We start from the raw sequence: 27573 nt of genomic DNA on the forward strand, positions 1-27573 counted from the left end.
GTGCACAACCTCCCATACCCTTGGTGAGCAATGAGAAAGAGAGCTACCAAGAGGAAAACGTTGGCATGGTGTATATCAAAATTGAAGAATATGAAGAGGTTGACCAAGCAATGGATTTATTCATCAATGAATTTCTATCCAAAATTGAACCACCTCCCATTAGGCAAGAAATCAAAGTTCTTGAAGACAACACCAAGCTATGTGATAAAAGGGGAAAAGTTGAAATCAAGGAAGCTCGCAAAGAGGTGGAAATACACAAAGAAGAGCACAAGGAAGTAGACCTTGCATTGTCTAAGTGTGGGAAGGTCTCCCTTCCCAAGTTACCATCCAATACAACATTTAATTGGGTAAAATCTCTATCTCTAAGCTTTATTTTCCCACTTGAATATGGTTTGATTGAAAATAATGGACAACTTAGAGCTCTTTGTGGACTTAAAGGAAAAAGAGAATTGTGTAGTGGTTGCAAGTTAGGAATTAGGCTCATTAAGGTCAAGGTTTCAAGGTATAGGAACGATGATTGGAAGAATGCCACATTGCATGGGTCTCAACGGAAGGCTAGGTGTGCTAAAGAGAATTCTATATGTCAACCACCCGGAAAGAAAAAGTATGAAGATCAAATTGAAGACGGGTGCGAAGATAAGATATGGGACCCCGGCTCGCTGAATGAAGACCAACTATGGGGACTCATATCTTGGGTTGAACTTTGCCCAAGCTTGGTGAAGACGGTTGGATATTCTGTCAACCAATTGAGAGGCAAAGATCCTTGGAGATTCAAGGATGAGTACAAACATAAGCCACCATGACAATGAGCCCCTCAAAATGTCCAACTTAAGGACTTAAACTAAAAGTGCTAGGTGGGAGACACCCCACCATGGTAACCTTTTTCCATTCTCTTTTGGTTTTGTATAATAAGTGATTTGAGTTGCCATTGTAGGTAGATTTTCATTTCATATTGATTTGTTTGTAAAGATTGGTTGTTAGTATGTTGTATTCATTAGTAGTAGATGAATAAATCCTAAAATCAAATTGCATTTTTGTGAATTGTTTGATATTTTATTGAATAAAGAAGAGTTTTGGACATTATAGGGAGCTCTTGGGCATTTTTTCTGCTTTTTGGGAAAAAAAAAAAAAAGGGCCATCGGCGCGCTAGCACGCTGTGCGCGCACGCGCACATTGCACTTCCGCAACTTCTGGTACAAAAACCAGAGAGTTGTGCGCGCGTCGTGCCAGCATTGTGCTTGGAGCACAAGCTCATCCACGTGTAAGCGCGCTGTGCGCGCGCGCGCGGATCGTCCCAGCTGCATCCACGCGTGAGCGCGCTGTGCGCGCGCGCGCGGATTTGCACCCTGCTTTTCTCCTTCCTCCTTTCTCCTTCTTTCCTCTTCTCTTCTTCTTTCTTTCTCATATTTTTTTCTTCTTCCTCTCTTGAAAGATTTTTTTTCTTTTCTCTTTTAATGTAAATAAAAAAAAATTAATAATAAAAAAAATATATATATATAATAATAAATAAATAAATAAATAAATAAAATACTAAAAAAAAATTAAAAATAAAAAAATTGTCTATTACATTTGCATACTTTTATTCTTTGCATTTTAATTCTATTTGTTCTCATTTTCTTTTCTAAATTTCTCATTTTAATAATGGTGTTGAATTCTCTCACTCAACTGTTGAGAATTTCTTGCATTTGTTTTTGTGCTTCATGACTTGTTACATTAATTGTAATATTTGTCAACACACAAGATTAGTGCTTTAGTCCTTCCTAATTCATTACCCTTTGTTTTTTTCTTGTACCGCTTTATCATTGAGTTAGGATAGAATCAAATGCTTTCATGCGTATCACTAATCTTGTTTGTGTCAATTCTTATTTGATCTTGATGCTCAATATACTCGCCATGCTTTAACTTTACTCTTGCATCACGTATCAGTTGATATGCCTTTTGCTTATATTGATTTCTCACTCACATGTTGTAGCTACCATGTAATAGAGAATCATACTCTTATTTGGCATTAGCCCCCGCCTATGTTCTATTTACTTTGATATCTTTTTTGTAGGCTTAATTTTCTTTCTTTTTCTCTCCTTTTAGGCTGGCCACCAAGAAAGGAGGAAACGAAAAAGCTTTTAAATGGGGAAACGAACAAGTCATCCGCACAACCTTTCGAAGAAGCTCATCAATTGTGGCAACCCATCCACCTTGCTCTTCTTTGCATGCACCGAGGACGGTGCAATCTTCAAGTGTGGGGAGGTCATTCGACCGATCTCCATGGGTAACAATTTCCTTTTCAACACCAAATTTTTTTATTTTTCTTTGTTAGAGTAGCTATTGCATTGCATGATAGGTTGCATGTTAGTTAGAATTTGTACATATTCTTACCACTTCTTTCATATTAGGACTACTTGGTTATGGTGATGATTTCTTTTCCAAGAAAATTGTTTTTAGGGCACCCTACCAATTTGAAAATTTTTGTTGAACTTGCTTGAAAGAATTTATTTTGGAACATGGTTTTGAGATAAGAACACAAGCTTGTGAGATTTGAGCCTAATGGTGTGGTTACATCTTATAACCACTTATTTTCCTTCGTGCGTGTAATTGTTCTCTTTCTATGATTGTAATCTTTGATTTGTTTGAATCTATATGTCCCATTATTCCTTGTATTCATGCATTTATATGATTGAGGCCATCATTTCATTAGCTCACTTATCCAAATAGCCTTACCTTTTACTCTCCTTTGTTAGCCGATTTTGAGCCTACGCTTAACCCACTTGTTCTTATTTTAGCACATTACAAGCCTTAAAGCGGAAAACAATGAATGTCCTTTATTTGGATCTTTGATTGCCTTAGGCTAGTGAGTGTGAGTGTCATCCAAGAGTGGAAAAACTTTGGGACATTGGTTGGGATAAAAGGGTGTTTGTGTTTTGTATTTTTATATTGGGGAATTGGTACATACTCATGTATTGATTAAATGTATAGACCTTATGCATTAATGTTCTTGTATATAGTTTGAAAGAAAAAGAAATAAAAGTGAAAAAGAAAAAAAAAGAAAAGAAAAGAAAAAAAAATGTATATAGAAAAAGAAAGAAAAAAAAAAAAAGAAAAGCAATAAAGGGGACAAAATGCCCCAAAGTGAAGCTCAATAAGAATCAATGCATAAGTGTTGTGAAATAAAAAGAAAATGCATGAGTATGTGAAAAAGTGAGGAATGGGTAGTTAGATTAGTACTTAATTGTATAGGTCATTATATAGGTTAGGTGGGAAAGTTTAAGTTAATCAAAGATTCAAATCCTAAGTCCACTAGCCATATATGATCCTACCTTGACCCTAACCCCATTACAACCTAAAGAAAAGACCTCATGATACATGTATGCATGCATTGAATAATTGTTGATTGTTAGAAGAAAAACAAATCTTGGAAAGCATGATTAGGGGAGAATTGAGAGAATCAACCCCAAACACCGAGCGACTAGAGTGCAAACACTTCCGGTGAGGGTTCGATGCTCAATTCCTTGATTCCCGGCTTTCATGAGCGTTCTTCTCGCAAGTCTACTTGAACTTCATTTTGATATTCGAATTGGTAGGATTCATGAATTGTTATATGATCTTGGCCCTACTTGTGCACGTATGACTTGGAGGATTGATTTATTTTTAACCAAGTAGGTAAAACCATTTTGCATTTAGTTGCATATAGTTTAGGTTGCATATAGTTTATTTACATTGAATAAATGTTGATACCCTTTGTTTCTCTCTTGGCTTAAGCATGAGGACATGCTTGGTTTAAGTGTGGGGAGGTTGACAAACCCCATTTGTAGGGTTTATCTTGTATTGATTTTTGGGGATTTTATCACCTTTTACCCATATTTATTCAAGAAATAGTATGGTTTTGTATATTCTCCTTTAATTGTGCTTGAATGTGAAAACATGCTTTTTAGGACTCAAAATAGCTAAATTTAATTCACCTTGATTCTATTAGATGCCTTGATATGTTTGTTAAGTGATTTAAGGTTTAAGAGGCAAAGATTGGATCAAGGGAATGAAGGAAGAAAGCATGAAAAGTTGGAGAACTCATGAAGAAATGAAAGAACCGGAAAGCTGTCAAGCCGACCTCTTTGCACTTAAACGACCATAACTTGAGCTACAGAGGTCCAATTGATGCGGTTCCAGTTGGGTTGGAAAGCTAACATCCGGGGCTTCGAAACGATATAAGATTTGCCATAGTTGCATCGCGCATAGGGGCGCGCACGCGCACGGTACGCGGACGCGCCGATGGTGGCACATGACCCACTTAATGCAAATGTGGCCAGCGATTTTAGAAGCCTTGTGGGCCCAATCCAACTCATTTCTGATGCTATTTAAGCCAAGGATTGAAGGGGAATCAACATACTTTTCATACTTTACTTTTACTTTTAATCATTAGTCATAGTTTAGTTTTTAGAAGTAGTTAGAGTTAGAGAGAGAAGCTCTCTCTTCTCTCTAGAATTAGGATTAGGAATTAGGATTAGATTAGGATCTCATAGTTCTAGGTTTAATTCAAGTCTCCTTCTACTTCTACCTTCAATTGATGATTGCTACACTTTGGTTCTTCTCTCTATCCCTATTCTCTTGTTGTAATTTCTCTTATTTTGTTTCTAGGTTTTGTAATCATGATACTCTTGTTCTCTTTATTTTCTTTCAATAATGCAATTTGAGGTAATTCATGATAATTGTGATTTCCTTGATTGTTGTTGTTAATTCTTTACATTCAATTGTAGTTAGAATTCATTCTTGTTGTGATTGACTATACTTTTCTTTTGTGCCTTCCAAGTGTTTGATTAAATGCTTGGAAGAATTTTAGACTAGAATTTTATGTTCTTGGCTTGAGAAGGTAACTTAGGATTTCTTGAGTCACTAGTGTCCAATTGATTGATAGTTGATAGCCATTAACTCTAGCCTTCATTAATCCAATTAGTGGAAAGCTAGGACTTATGGACTAGGATTGATATAACTCACTTGACTTTCCTTTGTTAATCGATTTAAGGATGACTAAGTGGGATTAATCCTTGCAACTACCATACTTGTGGCTAGTGATAATGATGAAGACCCTTGACAACCAAACCTTGCCAAGACCATTTTGTGAATAAAGTTTTCCTACCATTTACTATTCACATTCCTCATCCAAAACCCCAAAATAAACAAGTCCATAACCAATAACAAGAACACTACCCTACAAGTCCTTTGAGAGACGACCCGAGGTTTAAATACTTCGGTTTATAGATTTTAGGGGTTTGTACTTGTGACAAACAAATTTTTGCATGAAAGGATTATTGTTGGTTTAGAGACTATACTTCAACGAGATTTCATTTGTGAAATTCTAAACCGTCAAAAATCCATTCGTCACCACCCCCAATTGATTGAAAATTTTTTTAAAACTTGCGTGAATTATACATATTGTGGAACATGATTTTTGAGCTAAGAACACAAGCATGTGAGTTTTGAGCCTAATTGTGTGGTTGCATCATATATAACCACTTATCTTCATTCTTGTGTGCATTATTCTATTCCTATGATTGTAATCTTTGATTTGTTTGATTCTTTATGTCCATTACTTTATGTATACATGTATTTATATGATTGAGGCCATTGTTCAAATAGCTCACTACCCAAATAGCCTACCTTTTATCTTTCATTGTTAGCCAATTTGAGCCTATGCTTAACCCACTTATTCTTAATTGAAGCACATTACAAGCCTAAGTGAAAATTAATAAATGTCCCCTGTTTGAATCTTTGATTAGCTTAGGCTAGTGGGAGTGTTTATCATTTGATTTGGGAGAGTTGGGAACATTGGATAGAGATAAAAGTATATTTTGTATTTGTATTGAGAATCTTGGGAATTGGGTACACACTCATGTATTAATCATGTGTAAACCATATGCATTGATGTTCATGTATATATTTTAGTAAATAAATAAATAAATAAATAAATTGCAATAAAAAAGGGACAAAAATGCCACAAGGTGAAGTTCAATAATAATCAATGCATATGTGTGGTGAACAAAAGAGAATGCATGAGTGTGTGAAAAAGTGAAGAATGGATAGCTAGGTTTGTTTAGAATTGTATAGGTTGTTGGAGCACGAAATTACAATCACACTTTTGCAATTCTGCACAACTAACCAGCAAGTGCACTGGATCGTCCAAGTAATACCTTACGTGAGTAAGGGTCGATCCCACGGAGATTGTCGGCTTGAAGCAAGCTATGGTCATCTTGTAAATCTCAGTCAAGCGGATTCAAATGGTCATGAGTTTTAATAATTAAAAGACAAAGGAAACATAAAATAAAGATAGAAGTACTTATGTAATTCATTGGTAGGAGTTTCAGATAAGCGTATGAAGATGCTTTGTTCCTTCTGAATCTCTGCTTTCCTATTTCCTTCATCCAATCATGCGTACTCCTTTCCATGGCAAGCTGTATGTTCGGAGATCACCATTGTCAATGGCTACCATCTGTCTTCTTAGTGAAAATGGTCCTCTACGCTTGCTGTATGGCTAATCAACTGTTAAATTTCTCGTCTCGGATGAAAAATACCAGGCACAGCTACCGCATGGCTAATCAGCTATCGGTTCTTGATCGTGTCGGAATAGGATACATTTACCCTTTTGCGCACTGTAACTGCGCCCCACAGTCGTGAGTTTGAAGCTCCTTCACAGTCGTCCCATCCCGGATCCTACTCGGAATATCACAGACAAGGTTTAGACTTTTCGGATCTCAGGAATGCTGTCTATTGCTTCTAGCCTATACCACAAAGATTCTAATCTCAGATTCAGATGCTCTGTTGTCAGGAAAGACAATGTGAATCATTGAATAGAGATCTAAGAGATATGCATTCAAGCTTGTTTTCATGTAGAATGGAAGTGTTTGTCAGGCACGCGTTCATAGGTGAGAATGGTGATGAGTGTCAGTTGATCATCACATTCATCATGTTGAAGGGCGAATGGATATCTTAGAACAAGAATAAGCTCGAATTGAATAGAAAACAGTAGTAATTGCATTGATTCATGAGGAACAGCAGAGCTCCACACCTTAATCTATGATGTGTAGAAACTCCACCGTTGAAAATACATAAGAACAAGGTCTAGACATGGCCGAATGGCCAGCCTTCCCAAATATGAAATGAAGCTCTCTAAAAGATGATCAAAAGATCAAAAGATGATCCAAAGATTTCAAATACAATAGTAGAATGTCCTATTTATAATGAACTAGTAGCCTAGGGTTTACAGAAATAAGCAAATGATGCAAAAATCCACTTATGGGGCCCACTTGGTGTGTGCTTGGGCTGAGCATTGAAGCTTTCACGTGCATAGGCTATTCTTGGAGTTAAACGCCAGCTTTGGTGCCAGTTTGGGCGTTTAACTCTAATTCTGGTGCCAGTTTGGGCGTTTTACGTCAGAATTCCTTGGGCTGACTTTGAACGCCAGTTTGGGCCATCAAATCTCAAGTAAAGTATGGACTATTATATATTTCTAGAAAGCCCAGGATGTCTACTTTCCAACACAATTAAGAGCGCGCCGATTGGGTTTCTGCAGCTCTAGAAAATTCACTTCGAGTGCAGGGAGGTTAGAATCCAACAGCATCTGCAGTTCTTTTTCAGCCTCTGAATCAGATTTTTGCTCAGGTTCCTAAATTTAAGCCAGAAAATACCTAAAATCATAGAAAAACACACAAACTCATAGTAAAATCTAGAAATATGATTTTTATTTAAAAAATAATAATTATATACTAAAAACTAACTAAATCATACTAAAAACTACCTAAAAACAATGCTAAAAAGCGTATAAATTATCCGCTCATCAGTTGTCATAGGTTAGGTGAGAAGTTTAAGTTAATCAAAGATTCAAATTTCAAGCTCACTTGACTATATGCACCCTACCTTGACCCTAGCCCCATTACATCCTATGGGAAAGTCCTCATGATATCTGTATGCATGCATAAAGTAATTGTTGATTGTTAGATGAAAAACAAATTTTGGAAAGCATGATTAGGGGAGAATTGAGTGAATCAACCCTATACAATTTGAGTGCCTAGAGCGGATACGCATCCGGTGAGGGTTCGACCGCTCAATTACATGTTTGCACCCATGATTATCTTTTCTTGCAAGTTTGTAAAATCTTTCAATGATTCAATTCAATTGTGGGTTGATTTGATTGCTATTGCCTTAGCCCTTGTGCTTGACACCTTCACACCACAAGTACATGGTTAGGGACAGCTTGGTTTAGCCGCTTAGGCCAGGATTTTATTCCTTTAGGCCCTCCTATCCGTTATTGCTCAAAGCCTTGGATCCTTTTTACCCTTGCCTTTTGGTTCAAATGGTTATTGGCTTTTTCTGCTTACTTTTTCTTTTTCTTTTTCTCTCTTCTTTTTTTTTCGCATATAAAATTTTTTTTCTATTCACTGCTTTTTCTTGCTTCAAGATTCAATTTTATGATTTTTCAGATTATCAATAACATTTCTCCTTTTACATTATTCTTTCAAGAGCCAACAAATTTAACATTCATAAACTTCACTATAAAAAATATGCACTGTTCAAGCATTCATTCAGAAAATAAAAAGTATTGCCACCACATCAAAATAATTAAACTATTTTAAAATTTGAAATTCATGTACTTCTTTTTCTTTTTTAGAAAACATTTTTTTCATTTAAGAGAGGTGAAGGATTCATAGGTCATTCATAACTTTAAAGTATAGGCACTAGACATTAATGATCATGTAATGAAGATGCCAACATAGATAGCACATAAAGCATAAAAAAAATAGAAAGATAAGAACAAGGGAATCAAAGAACGGGTCCACCTTAGTGATGGCGGCTAGTTCTTCCTCTTGAAGATCCAATGGAACGCTTGAGCTCCTCTATGTCTCTTCCTTGCCTTTGTTGCTCTTCCCTCATGGCTATTTGATCCTCTCTAATTTCATGGAGAATAATGGAGTGCTCTTGGTGCTCCATCTTTAGTTGCTCCATATTGGAACTCAAATCTCCCAACGAGGTGTTGAGTTGCTCCCAATAGTTGTGTGGAGAAAAATGCATCCCTTGAGGCATCTCAGGGATTTCTTGATGAGGGACTTCCTCATGCTCTTGTTGAGGTCCATAAGTGGGCTCTCTTATTTTCTCCATCCTCTTTTTAGTGATGGGCTTGTCCTTTTCAATGAGGGTGTCTTCTCCTATGACAACTCCAGCTAAATTGCATAGGTGACAGATGAGGTGAGGGAAGGCTAACCTTGCCAAAGTGGAGGTTTTGTCAGCCACTTTGTAGAGTTCTAGAGATATGACCTCATGAACTTCTACTTCCTCTCCAATCATGATGCTCTGGATCATGATAGCCCGATCTATAGTCACTTCGGATCGGTTGCTAGTAAGAATGATGGAGCGTTGGATGAATTCTAACCATCCTCTAGCCACGGGTTTAAGGTCATGCCTTCTCAATTGAACCAGCTTGCCTTTGGAGTCTCGTTTCCACTGAGCTCCTTCCACACATATGTCCATGAGGACTTGGTCCAACCTTTGATCAAAGTCGACCCTTTTAGTGTAGGGGCGTGCATCTCCTTGCATCATTGGTAAGTTGAATGCTAACCTTACATTTTCCAGACTGAAATCTAAGTATTTCCTCCGAACCATTGTAAGCTAATTCTTTGGGTTCGAGTTCACACTTTGATCATGGTGTTTGGTGACTCATGCATTAGCATAGAACTCTTGAACCATTAAGATTCCGACTTGTTGAATGGGGTTGGTGAGAACTTCCCAACCTCTTTTTCGAATCTCATATCAGATCTCCGGATACTCATTCCTTTTGAGCATGAAAGGGACCTCAGGGATCACCTTCTTCTTGGCCACAACTTCATAGAAGTTGTCTTGATGAACCTTTGAGATGAATCTCTCCATCTCCCATGACTCAGAGGTGGAAACTTTTGCCTTCCTTTTCCTCTTTCTAGAGGTTTCTCCGGCCTTAGGTGCCATAAATGGTTATGGAAAAATAAAAAGCAACGCTTTTACCATACCAAACTTAGAAGGTTTGCTCGTCCTTGAGCAAAAGAAGAAAGAAGGGAGTAGAAGAAGAAGAAAATGGAGGAGATGGAGAGGTGTGAGTGGTTCAGCCAATGGGGGGGAAGAAGTGTTTATGATGTGTGAAAATGAAGGAGGGATGATGGGTTTATATAGGAGTGGAAAGAGGGGTAGGGTTTGTGTATTAGGGGTTGGGTTTGAGAGGGAAAGGATTTGAATTTGAATTGTGAGGTGGGTGGGGTTTTTGTGAAAGAGTGGGTGGAGGTGATTGGTGAAGAGGTGATAGGAAAGATAAATGGAGGTGATTGGTGAGGGGTATTTGGGGACGGGTGTTATGGGAAGGTGTGAAGAAGAGAGAGAGAGAGTTGAGATAGGTGGGGATCCTGTGGGGTCCACAGATCTTGAGGTGTCAAAGATTTCTCATTCCTGCACTATTTTGGCGTGTAAACTCCCCTTTGAGTGCCAATCCTGGCGTTAAACGCCAGGTTGCTGCCCATTTTTGGCGTTTAACACCAGCTTTTCTTCCCTTTCTGGCGTTAAACGCCAACTTTTTTTCCCTTTCTGGCGTTTAAACGCCAGTCTGGTGCCCTTTTCTGGCGTTAAACACCCAGAATGGTGCCAGACTGGGCGTTTAACGCCCATTCTGCTACCCTTACTGGCGTTTAAACGCCAGTAAGCTCATCCTCCAGGGTGTGCCATTTTCAATGCTGTTTTTGATTTTAGCTTTTGTTTTTGTGACTCCACATGATCATCATCCTAAAGAAAACATAAAATAACAATGGAAAATAGAAATTTAACATATTTAAGTAAAAATTGGGTTGCCTCCCAACAAGTGCTTCTTTAATGTCAATAGCTTGATAGTGGGCTCTTATGGAGCCTCACAGATACTCAGAGCATGATGATGGCCTCCCAACACCAAACTTAGAGTTTGAATGTGGGGCTCTGTTTGACTCTGCATTGAGAGAAGCTTGTCATGCTTCTTCTCCATGTGTACAGAAGGAGATTCTTTAGCTTTAAACACAAGGTAGTCCTCATTCACTTGAAGGACCAACTCTCCTCTGTCAACATCAATCACAACTTTTGCTGTGGCTAGGAAGGGTCTGCCAAGGATGATGGATTCATCCTTATTCTTTCCAGTGTCCAGGATTATGAAGTCAGCAAGGATGTAAAGGCCCTCAACCTTCACTAAAAGATCCTCTACAAGTCGATAAGCCTGTTTTATGGATTTGTCTGCCATCTCTAGTGAGATTCTTACAGCTTGCACCTCAAGGATCCCTAGTTTCTCTATTACAGAGAGGGGCATGAGGTTTATACTTGACCCTAGGTCACACAAAGCCTTCTCAAAGGTCATGGTGCCTATGGTACAAGGTATTAAGAATTTTTCGGGATCCAGTTTCTTCTGAGGTAATGTCTGCCTAATCAAGTCATTCAGTTCATTGGTGAGCAAGGGGGGTTCATCCTCCCGAGTCTCATTACCAATTAACTTGGCATTCAGCTTCATGATTGCTCCCAGGTACTTAGCAACTTGCTCTTCATTAATATCTTCATCCTCTTCAGAGGAAGAACACTCACCAGAGCTCATGAATGGCAGAAGTAGGTTCAATGGAATCTTTATGGTCTCTGTATGAGCCTCAGATTCCCTTGGTTCCTCAAAGGAGAACTTCTTTTCGTTCAGAGGACATCCCATGAGGTTTTTCTCACTGGAATCACGTCCTCCTTACTCTCTCCAGGTTCGGCCATGTTAGTCATGGTTATAGCCTTGCACTCTCTCTTGGGATTTTCTTCTGTATTGCTTGGGAGAGTGCTAGGAGGAGTTTCAGTAATTCTCTTACTCAACTGACCCACTTGTGCCTCCAAATTTCTAATGGTGGATCTTGTTTCATTCATGAAATTTAGTGTGGTCTTAGATAGATCAGAGACTATGGTTGCTAAGCCAGAACGACTCTGCTCAGAGTTCTCTATTTGCTGCTGAGAAGATGATGGAAAAGGTTTGCTATTGCTAAACCTATTTCTTCCACCATTATTGTTGTTGAAGCCTTGTTGAGGCTTCTGTTAGTCCTTCCATGAGAGATTTGGATAATTTTTCCATGAAGGATTATAGGTGTTTCCATAGGATTCTCCCATGTAATTCACCTCTTCCATTGCAGGGTTCTCAGGATCATAAGTTTCTTCTTCAAAAGATGCTTCTTTATTACTGCTGGATGCAGCTTGCAATCTAGTCAGATTCTGAGAAATCATATTGACTTACTGAGTCAATAATTTGTTCTGAGCCAATATGACATTCAGAGTATCAATCTCAAGAACTCCTTTCTTCTGAGTTGTCCCATTGTTCACAGAATTTCTTTTAGAAGTGTACATGAACTGGTTATTTGCAACTATTTCAATGAGTTCCTGGGCTTCTACAGGCGTTTTCTTCAGATGAATAGATTTGTCTGCAGAATGGTCCAATGACATCTTGGATAACTCAGACAGACCTTCATAGAAGATACCTATGATGCTCCATTCTGAAAGCATGTCAGAAGGACACCTTTTGATTAATTGCTTGTATCTTTCCCAAGCTTCATAGAGGGATTCACCTTTCTTCTGCTTGAAGGTTTGAACTTCCACTCTAAGCTTACTCATCTTTTGAGGTGGAAAGAATTCAGCTAAGAAGGCATTGACTAGCTTTTCCCAAGAGTTCAGGCTGTCTTTAGGTTGTGAGTTTAACCATATACTAGCTCTGTCTCTTACAGCAAAAGGGAAAAGCATAATTCTGTAGACCTCGAGATCAAATCCATTGGTCTTAACAGTGTCACAGATTTGCAAAAATTCAGCCAAAAACTGATGAGGATCTTCTAATAGAAGTCCATGAAACTTGCAATTCTGTTGCATCAGAGAGACTAATTGAGGCTTAAGCTCAAAGTTGTTTGCTCCAATGGCAGGAATAGAGATGCTTCTCCCATAGAAGTCGGGAGTAGGTGCTGTAAAGTCACCAAGAACCTTCCTTGCATTGTTGGCATTGTTGTTATTTTCGGCTGCCTTGTCTTTTTCTTTTTCGAAAATTTTTGTTAGGTCCTCTCCAAAGAGTTGTGCTTTAGCTTCTCTTAGCTTCCTCTTCAAGGTCCTTTCAGGTTCAGGATCAGCTTCAACAAGAATGCCTTTGTCCTTGTTCCTGCTCATATGAAAGAGAAGAGAACAAGAAAGTATGAAATTCTCTATGTCACAGTATAGAGATTCCTTGAGGTGTTAGAAGAATACAGGAATAGAGGGATGAGGTAATTAGATAAGAATTCAAACATATGAAGAAAGAGAGAGAGTCCGAATTGCTAATTGAGGAGGAGTGTTAGTCCTTAAATAGAAGGAGGTGAGAAGGGGGGGAAAATTTTTCGAAAACAAATTTTTAAATAAAACTAAAAATTTTAAAATAATTAAAAAGAATTTTGAAAAAGTGGTTGATGGTTTTTCGAAAATTAAAAGTGAGAAAGTGGTTAAGTGATTTTGAAGAAGATTTTGAAATTAGTAATAAAAAAGATATGATTGAAATTTATTTTGAAGAAGATGTGATTGAGAAGATATGATTGAGAAGATATGATTGAAAAAAAATTTAAAAAGATTTTAAATTTTTTTTAAAATTAATGACTTGGCTAACAAGAAATTTAAAAGATATGATTCTAAAATTCAAATATTGAACCTTTCTTAACAAGGAAGTAACAAACTTGAAATTTTTGAATTAAATTATTAGTTGGTAGCAAGGATTTTTGAAAATAGTGAAAGAAAAATGGAAAAAGATTTGATTTTGAAAAAGATATGATTGAAAAAGATATGATTTGAAAAAGATTTGATTTTGAAAAATTATGAAGATTTGAATTAAAAACTAACTTACCTCCCTTGTGTTGTCCTGGCGTTAAATGCCCAGAATGGTATCCATTCTGGCGTTTAACGCCCATTTGGCTACCTCCTTGGGCGTTAAATGCCCAGCCAGGTACCCTGGCTGGCGTTTAAACACTAGAATTCCTTCTTCACTGGGCGTTTTGAACGCCCAGCTTTTTCTCTGTGATTCCTCTGCTGTATGTTCTGAATCTTCAATTCTCTGTATTATTGACTTGAAAAGACATAATTTTAAATTTTTTTTTGAATTTTTAATGATGAGAGAGAACAACAACAAAATGAAACTAATCATGAAAAACTAAGATCAAATAAACAATGCATGCAAGAACACGTTGAATGTCTAGATGAACATCAACAACATATTTTTTTTAAAATTTTTAAGAAAAGAAAGACATGCAAGACACCAAACTTAGAAATTTTTATATTAGAGACACTAACAAATTGATAATGCACATGAGAAACAACAAAAGACACAAAACAAGAGAATTTAAAGATCAGACCCAAGAAAATCATCAAGAACAACTTGAAGATCAATGAAGAACATAATGCATATATTTTTAAAAAATGCAAGAAAATTAAAAATATGCAAGACACCAAACTTAAAATGTGACACTAGACTCAACAAGAAACACAAATTATTTTTTATTTTTACAATTTTATTAAATTTTTTTTGTATTTATTATTATTTTTTTTGAAAATTATTTTGGAAAAATAAGTTAAAGAAATTCAAAATTTTTAATAAGAATTCCAGGATTCATGCCATGTTAGTCTAAAGCTCCAGTCCAAAAGAATTAGACATGGCTAATGGCCAGCCAAGCTTTAGCATAGAATTGTAAATAAGAATCCTAAAGCTGATGCAATGTTATTCTAAAGCTTCGGTCCAACTGAGTTAGACATGGCCAGATGGCCAGCCAAGCTTTAACATACAATTACATACAACAATCCAGTGAATATGATAAGTTAAAGCTCCGGTCCAAAAGATTTAGACATGGCTTAATAGCCAGCCAAGCTTTAACATACCATCATGAAGCTCGAAGATGGAATTCATTCTTAAAAATTTTGATGAATTTTTAGAAAACAAATATTTATTATTTTATTTTTTTTTCCGAAAATTAAAATAAGAAAGCTTAAACATAAAATAAAATTATCCAATCTAAGCAACAAGATGAACCGTCAGTTGTCCAAACTCGAACAATCCTCAGCAACGGCGCCAAAAACTTGGTGCACGAAATTACAATCACACTTTTGCAATTCCGCACAACTAACCAGCAAGTGCACTGGGTCGTCCAAGTAATACCTTACGTGAGTAAGGGTCGATCCCACGGAGATTGTCGGCTTGAAGCAAGCTATGGTCATCTTGTAAATCTCAGTCAGGCGGATTCAAATGGTCATGAGTTTTGATAATTAAAAGACAAAGGAAACATAAAATAAAGATAGAAATACTTATGTAATTCATTGGTAGGAGTTTCAGATAAGCGTATAAAAATGCTTTGTTCCTTCTGAATCTTTGCTTTCCTATTGCCCTCATCCAATCATGCGTACTCCCTTCCATGGCAAGCTGTATGTTCGGGGATCGCCGTTGTCAATGGCTACCGTCCAACCTCTCAGTGGAAATGGTCCTCTACGGTTGCTGTACGGCTAATCAACTGTCGGATTTCTCGTCTCGGATGAAAAATACCAGGCACAGCTACCACATGGCTAATCAGCTGTCGGTTCTCGATCGTGTCGGAATAGAATACATTTACCCTTTTGCGCACTGTCACTGCGCCCCACAGTCGTGAGTTTGAAGCCCCTTCACAGTCGTCCCTTCTCGGATCCTACTCGGAATACCACAGACAAGGTTTAGACTTTCCGGATCTCAGGAATGCTGTCTATTGATTCTAGCCTATACGACAAAGATTCTAATCTCAGATTCAGATGCTCTGTTGTCAGGAGAGACGATGTGAATCATTGATTAGAGATACAAGAGATATGCATTCAAGCTTGTTTTCATGTAGAATGGAAGTGTTTGTTAGGCACGCGTTCATAGGTGAGAATGGTGATGAGTGTCAGTTGATCATCACATTCATCATCTTGAAGAGCGAATGGATATCTTAGAATAAGAATAAGCTCGAATTGAATAGAAAACAGTAGTAATTGCATTGATTCATGAGGAACAGCAGAGCTCCACACCTTAATCTATGATGTGTAGAAACTCCACCGTTGAAAATACATAAGAACAAGGTCTAGGCATGGCCGAATGGCCAGCCTCCCCAAATATGAAATGAAGCTCTCTAAAATAAGATCAAAAGATCAAAAGATGATCCAAAGATTTTAAATACAATAGTAGAAGGTCCTATTTATAATGAACTAGTAGCCTAGGGTTTACAGAAATAAGCAAATGATGCAGAAATCCATTTTCGGGGCCCACTTGGTGTGTGCTTGGGCTGATCATTGAAGCTTTCACATGCATAGGCTATTCTTGGAGTTAAACGCCAGCTTTGGTACTAGTTTTAACTCCAATTCTGGTGCCAGTTTGGGTGTTTTACGCCAGAATTCCTTGGGCTGACTTTGAACGCCAGTTTGGGCCATCAAATCTCGAACAAAGTATGAACTATTATATATTGCTGGAAAGCCCAGAATGTCTACTTTCCAAAGCAATTGAGAGCGCGCTGATTGGGCTTCTGCAGCTCCAGAAAATCTACTTCGAGTGCAGGGAGGTCAGAATCCAACAACATCTGTAGTCCTTTTTCAGCCTCTGAATCAGATTTTTGCTCAGGTTCCTCAATTTCCGCTAGAAAATACCTGAAATGATAGAAAAATACACAAACTCATAGTAAAGTCTAGAAATGTAATTTTTATTTAAAAACTAATAATTATATACTAAAAACTAACTAAATCATACTAAAAACTACCTAAAAACAATGCTAAAAAGTGTATAAATTATCCGCTCATCAGTTGTCATGGGTTAGGTGGGAAGTTTAAGTTAATCAAAGATTCAAATTTCAAGCTCACTTGACTATATGCACCCTACCTTGACCCTAGCCCCATTACAACCTATGGAAAAGTCCTCATGATATCTGTATGCATGCATAAAGTAATTGTTGATTGTTAGATGAAAAACAAATTTTGGGAAGCATGATTAGGGGAGAATTGAGTGAATCAACCCTATACAATTTGAGTGCCTAGAGCGGATACGCATCCGGTGAGGGTTCGACCGCTCAATTACATGTTTCCACCCTTGATTATCTTTTCTTGCAAGTTTGTAAAATCTTTCAATGATTCAATTCAATTGTGGGTTGATTTGATTGCTACTGCCTTAGCCCTTGTGCTTGCATATGTATTCTTGGAAATTGACTTGTTTTGACCAAGTGGAAGCATTCATGTAGATAGATTGCATATAGATAGGTTGCATTAGTTAGTTTTCATTGAATAAATGTTAATTCCCCTTTGCTTCTTTCTTGATTTTAGCATGAGGACATGCTTAGTTTAAGTGTGGGGGAGATTTGATAAGTCCCAATTTTGTGGTTTATCTTGTGCTTATTTTAGGGGATTTTATCACCTTTTTCCACATTTATTCAATGAAATAGCATGGTTTTGTAATCCTCCCTTAAATTATGCTTAAATGTGAAAACATGCTTTTTAGGCCCTTAAAATGGTGATTTTAGTTTACTTTAATTCCATTCGATGCCTTGATGTGTTTGTTGAGTGGTTTCAGGTTCATAAGGCAAGTATCGGATGGAAGAAATGAGGAGAAAAGCATACAAAGGGGAGAATGCATAAAGAAACAAAGATTGGGAATACCTCAATGGGTGCGCAAGTGTACAAGGCGCGCGCGCGCAGAAGTGGCATCGCATGGCGACGCATATGCGTATGATAAACCCATATTTTATGATATATTTTGTGCTCAATTTAAGTGATTTATTCAATCCTTCACCCACTTATTCATGTAAATTGCATGGTTTTACTTTCCCTTCCTTATTATGTGATATATGTGAAAAACATGTTTCCTATGCTTTAAAAATATTTATTTTTAATTACCCTTTATTACCATTCGATGTCGTGAATTGTGTGTTAAGTATTTTCAGATCTCCTAAGACAGGAATGGCTTAGAGGACAGAAAGGAAACATACAAAAATAGAAGGAAAGCACAAAAATGGAGTTTTGAAGAAAGAGGCAGCGACGCGAACGCATGGACGACGCAGCCGCGTGCCTAGCGCGAAAAGGCATCGACGCGAACGCGTGACCTACGCGAACGCATGACAGACGCCACGCACCAGCATCTGCAGAAAACGCCCCCAGTGATTTCTGAAACCCTTTTGGCCCAGATCCAAGTCCAGAAAACACAGATTAGAGGTTATAAAGTGGGGGAATTACATCCATTCTAAAAGATGTTTTCCATTATTCACTTTTTATAATTTAGATGTAGTTTTTAGAGAGAGAGAGGTTCTCTCCTCTCTCTTAGGTTTTAGGATTAGGATTCCTCTTAAAGGATTTAGGATTTCAACTTCCTCTCAGGTTTTCAATATTTCTTTTACTTTATATTTCTCTTTTACTTTCAGATACTTTAATGCTTTTATTTGTTAATTACTTATGTTGCCAAATTGGCTTATGAACCATTCATGTTAGGATTTTCTTTATTTAATATAAATTGAGGTATTTCAGATTTATGATTCTTATTTAGCTTTTTATTTTCTTGGCTTTAATTGATTAATTGGAGACTTTTGAGTTATCAAACTCATCGTGATTGATAATTGTTATTTTTGCTAATTGAATTGAATTCTGATAGCTCTAGTCCTTTCTTAGGAGTAGGCTAGGACTTGAGGATCAAACTAATTAGTCCACTTGACTTTCCTTTGCTTTAGTAAAGGTTAACTAAGTGGGATTAAAACTCAATTCTCATCACCATCGATAAGGATAACTAGGATAGGACTTCCAAATTTTCATACCTTGCCAAGAGTTTTATCAGTTATTAACTTATTAATCCCTGCAATTTATTTCCCTTGTTCAAACCTTTTAAAACCCAAAAACACTATTTTCCATAACTAATAATAAGAACACCTCCCTGCAGCTCCTTGAGAAGACGACCCGATGTTTGAATACTTCGGTTTATAAATTTTATTGGATTTGTTACTTGTGACAACCAAAAACATTTGTACGAAAGGATTTTCTGTTGGTTTAGAAGCTGTACTTACAACGCGATTATATTTTTGTGAATTTCTTTACCGATAGAAAATCCGATCGTCAAAATGGCACCGTTGCCGGGGAATTACAAACGTGTGCCTTATTATTGGTTATTGTAAATATTTTCTTTTGCTTGTTTAATTGTTTCTGTTTTCATTTTTTATTTTTATTAGCTACCATGAGTTCTCACCCCTCTCGCTTTGAGTTTGGTTCTAATATTGTTGAAGGGAATGAAAGCTATAGCAGGAACATGCATCAAGGTCAAAATAGCCATAGATGGATGGAGCCACGAGGACTTGATCAACCCTTTAGGCGACAACACCCTCCACAGTATCACAGACGATGACCATTCTACAATGCATGCCAAGGCAATAGATACGGTGGATCCCTTTGTAGTTACCAACAAGTCCCACCCTGTGCTATTTAACCACCCTCTCAACATAGCTTTGAACCACCACACTCACAAGCTCCCTACAACCAAACACCTCCCTACAACCCTAATCCATATCCACCCCGACTCCAGTCCAATTACTCCTAAGAACCACCACATTCTTATTATGAACCCTCTCTCCCAACCAATGAACCCTCATATCCACCCCAATCTCCAATGGATGACACCCTTCGTGTTCTTCTTCAAGGGCAAGCAAAGATGCAAAAGGGACGTACTGGAACTCACTACTGCCTTAACCGAGGTAGTAAATATAATAGCTTTCCAACATCTGAGCACTCAAAGTACTCCCAAGGCTACATGTGGAGAATCAAAAGAAGAGCGTAGCATGAAGGAGACATTAGAAACTTCGGTGGACAATGAGGAGCATGGCTTTGTATTGGAACAAGTGGAGGAAGCCATAATAGTTGTAGAGGAAGAAGTGGTAGAAGATTTAGGAGATGCTGAACCTCCATGAGAATCGAAAACTGTAAAGGATTCCGCCGAGAAGTTCGAATTTGATGCCAAGGAGGATAGTGTACAACCTCCAAGGCATATACCTTGTGAAAAATTGGACGGAACAGACCAAGAAGTTGATTCCATAGGCAGTGATGATCATGAATCAAGCTCCCCTAGTCACGAACTTGCATCCGCAACTGAACTCCTTGAACCTGAAGAACCTCATCCAAGTGAATACGAAGATGATGTCGAGGTAGATTTCTCTCAACCTCCAACTTATGATTTGAGTGACGAGGAAGACATAGAAGACTTTGATCAAGACGAAGTTGCAGTTGAAAAATATTGCAAAGAAGTGGAGGAATTCACAGAAGAATACAAGGGAGTAGAGCTTACAGAACCACTGGAAACACCTATCCCAAGGCCATTACCACCTAATACAAGCTTCAAGTGGGTACAATCCTTAACCTTTATCTTTACTTTTCCACTCGAATATGGTTTGCTTGAAACAGATGGCCAGCTTAGAGCTCTCTGCGGCTTTAAGAGTAAGAGGGAAATGGCTCGTACTCAGAGCTGGTGTGCAAGATTCAATAAGGTTCCACGCTTCAATTCGAAGTGCACGGATTGGTATCAAGTTCAATTGAATGGGTCTCGGAAGGCGTTTGGTCATCTTGGTGAGAATACAATTTCTAAACCGCCCGGATGGAAGAATATAGATCAAGACAAGGGCGGATTTAAAAGCAAAGTTTGGGATCCTGAAATCTGTTCTGACATTCAACACCCCAGGAGCCTAAGAATCTGTTTGAAGCTGCTCAAAGGCTTTACGTGCCTTGTTTGAGACCCCGGAGGTTGTTGGAATTCCAAACATTGGTGGAGATTTCTAGATGAATTTAAGCATAAGCCACCATAACAGGAAGCTCATCAAATGTCCAACTTAAGGACTTTAACTAAAAGTGCTAGGTGGGAGACAACCCACCATGGTATGATCATTCCTGTTTCAATTTTATTTCGTTTTGTTTTTTTAAATTATATTATTTTCATTGAACCTGGATATTATTCGTAGCATTTACATTAGCATTGCATACTGCATAATTGCATAATTGAAAAAAAATATGGTTCACCCCACGCAAGCACGTAGGCCACGCATGGGCGTGAGAAGGAAATCGGCATAAAGATCCAACGCCCAGAAAGCTGGGCAGGAATCGTGCGGCTGGTGTGCGTTTAGCACAAAACGGCCCACGCGTTCGCGTCCCTGACGCGAACGCGTCATTTGCAAAACACTCATCCCACGCGAAAGCGTGAGCGACGCATCCGCGTCGCGTGGATATTATGGCCCCCTAAATGGAAACTGAGAGTTGCGCTGAAACGATGCTGGAAGTGTGCGTCTAGCATAATTTACAGCGACGCGGTCGCGTGCCTCACGCGTCCGCGTCACCCATCTTTTACCCAACCCACGCGATCGCGTACTCCACACGTTCGCGTGGATTCAAAAATACTAACCCCCTTACCCACGCGAAACCCTACCCGTCGCGCCCCCATACCCCCCCCTTCTTCTTCTCTTCTCTGCAACCCCCTCCTTCCTCTGTAACCACCACCGTGCCCAACCACCTAGACCACCGCAACCACCCAGACCCGCCGCCAAACCCCCCCTCCTTCTTCCCTTTCCTCACCTCCCTCCCTTCTAACCCACCCCCCTCCGCCATTAAACCCTACCCGAAGCCCCCAACCACCAAACCGCCACCACAGTGCCGCCTCCCACCACTACCACCTTCGACCAAATCTCCTCCCTCACTCCTTCCTTAAACCTAACCCAACAACCCTAAGCCGCCACCTTTGACCGCCGCCCCACCACCACCCCCATCGCCGTCGCGTCAGCAACACCACCACCACACTCCTACCATCTCTCTGATCAATACCTCTGTTCGTACAAACACCAGGTTCCGTTGAACACCGATTTCTCTATCTTCCGTAGTTAGTTGCATATTTTCAGATTCTGTTCAATTTAGGATAGTTAGAGATGCATGTTTGTAGTGGATTTTAGGTGGTTAGGTAGCTAGGATGTGGTTAGTGGATTTAGGCCTGATAATTGCGTCGTTCTTATTACTTTTTTTACCTATTCTGCAATTTTGATCTGGCGGTGATGTTAATACTGTTCATATGCTGTTCTTTAATGTTTCACGCTGCTGTTAGACTATTCTTTACTACCCCTATTATTTGTGACTCTTTGCAGCGCTTTTTAATCTCATATGAACTGTTTTTCATGCTGTTTATTACCCGGGAACATCCAATTTTAGCCGGAATGCTGCCCAATTTTCTGCGAATTGTTTCAATTTTTTTCATGTATTGGTTTTGGCAATTTTGAATTTTGCATTACTTAGCTATAACCAAACAAATTCATGAATGCACGGGATAGAATTCTTATTCCTTTTTGATTCTTTGGCTAGTAAATTGCATTATTGATGATCTCATTCTACTTTTTGCTACTCTCGTATCTATCTAAATTATCATCAATAACTTGTAATCCTTGCCTGAATATGAGTTGCCTATTCTTCAAGTTTGTGCGAATCTTGTTAACTAAGAAACCATTCTCATGCCACTTACTTTAACTCCTCCTTTTTCAATCCTAACCAATCTAACTTTCAAACTTCTCTTTCCGGTTTTTAACTAACTACTTTATCTTTCTAACTCAAGGCATGATTATTGTTTTTCCTAATTAACATGTATTCTACTTATAATATATTTTGGATTGTGATTTTTCATCTCAGTTTTTTACTCAAATACAGTCCAAAATGCACATATATTTAACTCATTTCATAATTCTACTGCTCTTTTACCACTCTGTGCTTATATTGCTATTATTCTATTTGCCCACTTGTTTTCTTGCTTTTTTTCTTCAATTATATCCTAGAATTACTGCTTTTCAGGATGTCTGACCCTCAACGCAAAGGAAAAGGCAAAGTAACCACTGGCAAAAGGAAAAGAGGCGAATCCTCTATGTCCATCCTCGACATTTTGCATGACGACTCCTGGCGGGAAAAACACTTTACCCCACAGAAGAAGGCTGACCAGCTCCTCACTGCCACAGATCCAGTTAAATTTGCAAACAGATACTGTGAGCTAAAGTATCCAGTGTTTGCCACTTCTAGGAACCTGTACCTAGAAAGAACTCTAAAAATTCTAGAAGAACTACAGCAGTACACCTCCGAACAGATAAAACAGAGAGGCTGGTTCTTCTTGGAAAGAAGCTTGACAGAGGTCAATGCTTCCTGGATCAGAGAATTTTACTGTAACTATTTTAAGACTTCCCTGGATGCAGTGCACCTCAGACGGAAATAGATTTTGGTCACTGAGGAAGCTATTGAGGACATCCTCCACCTTCAGCCTAAGTCTGATCAGCCTGACGGTTACCAAAAGGCTGAAGAGGATATGAGATTTATGAGATTTGACTGGGATGCTGTCAAGTAGAGAATAGCCCTTGATTCTATTGTCCCATGGGTCATGGGGAAGAACACAGTGATGTCTAAGGGAATCAAGATGATATATCTGAATGATGAGGCTCAGCTCTGGCACCAGATTCTGAGCAACTATGTGATGCCGAGCACTCATGAGACAGAGCTGCCCGCTCCTATGATCACCCTCATCTGGTGTGTGATGGAGGGTAAGGACCTGTATCTTCCACGTTTCATCAGGCATTACATGGCCAGGGTCCATGTCAGAGGCACCCTTCCTTTACCTTATCTGATTACCCAGCTAGGCCGTCGAGCTGACGTGCCTTGGGAGCTGGCCGATGTGAAGCCGACTGCTGCAGATTGCAAGAAGATCATTCCTCACAGCAGGAAGTTTCAGGCTTTAGGCTACAGACCCCCATTCCTCACCGCTTCTGATGAGGCAGCCACACCTTCAGCTACCCCTTCTGCATCCACTGCTGCACCAGCCTCATCCACTACTCATCCACCTGCTCCTGAGCCCATCTATCATCTGGTGCACCGCCTCTTCGCCCGCCTGGATCGTATGGAGCGTCGCAACAAGCGGCGCTATGAGCACCTTAATTTGATGATCCGATCCGGCAGCGACATCCCCTCCAAGCCTGACACCCCTTCTGATACATCTGAGGCAGAGGCAAGCGATCATGAGGAGGAGACACATGCCCAGGCTGAGCAGGCAGGACCAGAGCAGGCTGCGCCACATCATGAGGAGCCACACCAGATCCAGGCCGCAGAACCGGAGATTCCTCTAAAGTCAGCGCCTCCACTGCAGCAGACAGATCCTCCTACACTTATCCAGCCTGCAGATATTCAGCCTACCACAGAGACACCAGCAGCACATCCTTCCGGTGATGACACTTCTTCACACCCAGCTTGAGTGAGCATCGAGGACGATGCTATATTTTAAGTGTGGGGAGGTCGCCATCTCTGGCTTATTTTTTTGGTGAACCACTACAGACTCTTCTATCTTATTTTGTTTATTTTTCTTTATTTTTATTTTTCAGTACTTACACATTGTTCTTTTGCTATATTTTTACTTTATTTCTGCATTTTGCACTTTAGTTTATATCTTAGACATTTAGTTTAGTTTGTAATTCCAAACTTATTAGTTATAGAATACGTGAATTAATTAGTATAGTTTACCCTTTTAGCATATAATAGTTTGGTTTAATTGAAAATAAAAAGGAGTAAACTAGAAACTTTAGTAAATTAAAACAATCCACACACCTTGTATAGATAGCATTACATGTTAGTTAGTTAACAACATTTCTTCAAGGAGGAACACTAAGATTTTAAGGGCCACCCTAAAATTTACATTGAGTTGAATGGAAACTCTTGATTTCCACTTGCATGACATGTATAACTGATATATGATTTTTGAGCTGGAGAACACACAGCCTGTGAGTTTTGAGCTTAATTATATGGTTACATTCAAACCATAAATTTCATTCCTGTGTGTTTTGCCCTTCTTTTTCATTCTGGTGTTCTTTACTTTGTTTTAATCTATATGTCTAATATAGAATATAGATACATACCAAGAGATGATTGAGGCCATCGTTTGAATTTTTCCTCACCTATCCCAATTTAACCTACCTTTTACATCACCCTTGTTAGCCCCCTTGAGCTTTTTAATCCCCTCTTGTTCTATAACCACATTACTATCCTTAAGCAGAAAAACAAAATAAAAATCCCAAGTTGAATCCTTGGTTAGCTTAAGATAGATATTGTGTACAATTTAAGTGTGGGAAATTTTATAGGAACATGGGATGATAGAAACAAAGTAGGGATTTAAAATGAATAAGTTATTTCAGAAATTTGGGAAGCATTCTCATGTGAAATCAAAATAATTAAATTACCATGTGTATAAAAAAAATATTTTCAGTATTTAAATAAGGGGATACAAAAATTCCCCAAATGCAAAATAAAAAGAATCAATGAACATGGGACAAAATTTCAAAATTAAATTTAATGCATGAGCTTGCAATACAAAGTGAGAAAATTTGGGTCAATAAATAAAGGAACTTTAAATTATATGAAGTATGTATGTTAGGTGAAATCTTAGACTAATCAAGGATTCACTTTGTTAGCTCACTTAGCCTTATACATATACCCTTACCTTTACCTTAGCCCCATTACAACCTTGAAAAAGACCTCATGATTTTTGTATGTCTGTATTCCATAGTTGTTGATTGGTTAGATGAAGAACAAAATTTTAGAAAGCAAGGATAGAAAGAAGAATAGAGTGATTAACCCAATAAACACTGAGTGACTAGAGAGTAAATACAAAATCCAGTGAGAGTTCAATAGCTCATCACCATATATCTCTGCTTAATTGTTAATTGTCTTGTAAGTTTGTGAAATACTTTTACCCATCTCAATTGTAAAAGTGCTTTAACATTATCTAGGGTTTGGCTATGCATATATGATTCCTTGAGGATATGAATTAATTTAACTACATGTAAGCTTTATATACAAGTGAATAATAACTAGAATTGCATGACTCATTTAGGTAGCTAGCATTTAGAATAAAATGCATTGCATGAGATTCCACCATTCTAACTTTACCCTTTCTCTTGGATTTAGCATGAGGACATGCTATTGTTTAAGTGTGGGGAGGTTGATAAACCCATATTTTATGATATATTTTGTGCTCAATTTAAGTGATTTATTCAATCCTTCACCCACTTATTCATATAAATTGTATGGTTTTACTTTCCCTTCCTTATTATGTGATATATGTGAAAAACATGTTTCCTATGCTTTAAAAATATTTATTTTTAATTACCCTTTATTACCATTCGATGCCGTGAATTGTGTGTTAAGTATTTTCAGATCTCCTAAGGCAGGAATGGCTTAGAGGACAGAAAGAAAACATACAAAAATGGAAGGAAAGTACAAAAATGGAGTTTTGAAGAAAAAGGCAGCGACGTGAATGCATGGACGACGCAGCCGCGTGCCTAGCGCGAAAAGGCATCGACGCGAATGCATGACTGACGCGGACGCGCGCATTGAGCAGAACGCAAATGACGCGTACGCATGACCGAAGCGAACGCGTGACAAGGAAAACTCCCAGATGACGCGAACGCGTGACCTACGCGAACGCGTGACAGACGCCACGCAGCAGAATCTGCAGAAAATGCCTCCAGCGATTTCTGAAACCCTTTTGGCCCAGATCCAAGTCCAGAAAACATAGATTAGAGGCTATAAAGTGGGGAAATTGCATCCATTCAAAAAGATGTCTTCCATTATTCACTTTTTATAATTTAGATGTAGTTTTTAGAGAGAGAGGTTCTCTCCTCTCTCTTAGGTTTTAGGATTAGGATTCCTCTTAAAGGATTTAGGATTTCAACTTCCTCTCAGGTTCAATATTCCTTTTACTTTATATTTCTCTTTTACTTTCAGATACTTTAATGCTTTTATTTGTTAATTACTTATGTTGCCAAATTGGCTTATGAACCATTCATGTTAGGATCTTCTTTATTTAATATAAATTGAGGTATTTCAGATTTATGATTCTTATTTAGCTTTTTATATTCTTGGCTTTAATTGATTAATTAGAGACTCTTGAGTTATCAAACTCATCGTAATTGATAATTGTTATTTTTGCTAATTGAATTGAATTCCGATAGCTCTAGTCCTTTCTTAGGAGTAGGCTAGGACTTGAGGATCAAACTAATTAGTCCACTTGACTTTCCTTTGCTTTAGTAAAAGTTAACTAAGTGGGATTAAAACTCAATTCTCATCACCATCGATAAGGATAACTAGGATATGACTTTCAAATTTTCATACCTTGCCAAGAGTTTTATCGGTTATTAACTTATTAATCCCTGCAATTTATTTCCCTTGTTCAAACCTTTTAAAACCCAAAAACACTGTTTTTCATAACTAATAATAAGAACACCTCCCTGCAGTTCCTTGAGAAGACGACCCGAGGTTTGAATACTTCGGTTTATAAATTTTATTGGGTTTGTTACTTGTGACAACCAAAAACGTTTGTACGAAAGGATTTTCTGTTGGTTTAGAAGCTGTACTTACAACGCGATTATATTTTTGTTAATTTCTTTACCGATAGAAAATCTGACCGTCAGCGTACATGGCGCGTACGCATGGATGAGAAAAATGGCCAAGCGACGCGCACGCGTACATGGCGCG

General features: G+C 38.3%; 1 non-coding gene across 1 annotated transcript; it reads left to right on the forward strand.

Annotated features, from left to right (window-relative positions):
• The first annotated feature begins 12531 nt into the window (after positions 1-12531).
• Positions 12532-12639, forward strand: LOC148548920 (small nucleolar RNA R71). The gene has a single exon (XR_015897749.1). It is a non-coding gene; the product is annotated as a small nucleolar RNA R71 (small nucleolar RNA).
• Positions 12640-27573: the final 14934 nt, after the last annotated feature.

This window comes from Arachis ipaensis, chromosome B8, assembly GCF_059453495.1.
Source record: "Arachis ipaensis isolate K30076 ecotype BB chromosome B8, ASM5945349v1, whole genome shotgun sequence".
NCBI classification, from domain to species: Eukaryota; Viridiplantae; Streptophyta; class Magnoliopsida; order Fabales; family Fabaceae; genus Arachis; species Arachis ipaensis.